Below are 1361 nucleotides of genomic sequence, written 5' to 3' on the forward strand. Positions count from 1 at the left end.
TGTTGCCTCTAATTTATTTATTTATAATATATATATTGAATGAAGACAATTTCGTGGAAAGATAGAAGCTTTGTTAGGAAATACAGTGATGAGTTGGTCCAGTCAAACCTTAAGAGTTTATTCGTGCTTGTAATACACAAAATAAAGTGACAAGTGAGTCATGTTATTTATGAAAGAACTCGTTTCTAAGAGAAATTATTATTTACATAATTCCTACTTTTCATTGGAAATTTCGAAGTTTCAAGTGCCAGTTGAGATAGAGGTGGGGAACAGTGTGCACCTCATTTTCACAGATTAGTTTATCAAATAAATACATTGTTACATGTGAGTGAATCACTGAAGCAAGGTTTGATATATTTTGACGTTTATATAACTTCAATTGCATTGTACATTGAGGTTGCACAGCAGATCCCTGCTAATCCAAACCCAACTAATTCGAACATGCCCAAGAAAAAGAGAGAGAGAAAGGAAGAAAGAAATGGGGGGGAAGAGTATTTGAACTGAAACTCAGCTTAATGCCACAATATTTAGAAACTCAAAATATACAACATACAATGCATAAAACTTCATTACTATAGTCCCGTCGCTCTAATTTCCGGCAGCCAATCGCGTTGCAGGTCGGCTACATTTAAACGTGTGCGTCTTATGATTCGCTGATTCATTTCTTAAGGCTCGATAAATACTTAATATAATCACCAGCCATTTTAGCTCTTTTTTTGGCATTCGCAGAAAGCATATGAAGATGTTATTTGCCGCTCAATTATTTGCTGAATTACATTGCGTTTGATTTATTATCATAGGAGCTACAACATGATAATGTTTACAAGTGTGGCAAATAGATTCCTCGTATGGTAGCTCGGCAATGTGAGAACAAAAATGGCGAACGATACTACCTACCTACTGCTACTAGTAGACTTTATAGAGCCTTTACTTTCTAAGACGTAAGCAAAGGGGTGGAGTCACGCCAGAAATAACAGCGTCGGGACTATAGTGAATGAATTAGTCCTTTTTTTTCTATAGTGTTATGATGATCTGTCAGCTTCTTCTGGTGAAGAGACTGCAGAATGCACTACACTGAACCAGAAGTGACCTCAAAACTGAGCAGAGGAGTGGACAGTAAAGGATTGTAGGGGATAAGGCGTGCTTTCTCTGCTTGCATTCCTGTCCCCCACCTGTCCGAAATTTCGATAATACGAACAGGACCTGATCCCAATTAGTTCAATCTAGTGAGGTTCTATTGTATTATTTGTTGTATCGTTATGAACCTGAACAGCAACCATTATTGGCCATGAGAAACTAATGGAAGACTTCAAACATCTGCTCACAGAAAATGCACTGCAACTAATTGGAAAGAGACCCCC

The sequence above is a fragment of the Periplaneta americana genome, chromosome 1, assembly GCF_040183065.1.
Source record: "Periplaneta americana isolate PAMFEO1 chromosome 1, P.americana_PAMFEO1_priV1, whole genome shotgun sequence".
NCBI classification, from domain to species: Eukaryota; Metazoa; Arthropoda; class Insecta; order Blattodea; family Blattidae; genus Periplaneta; species Periplaneta americana.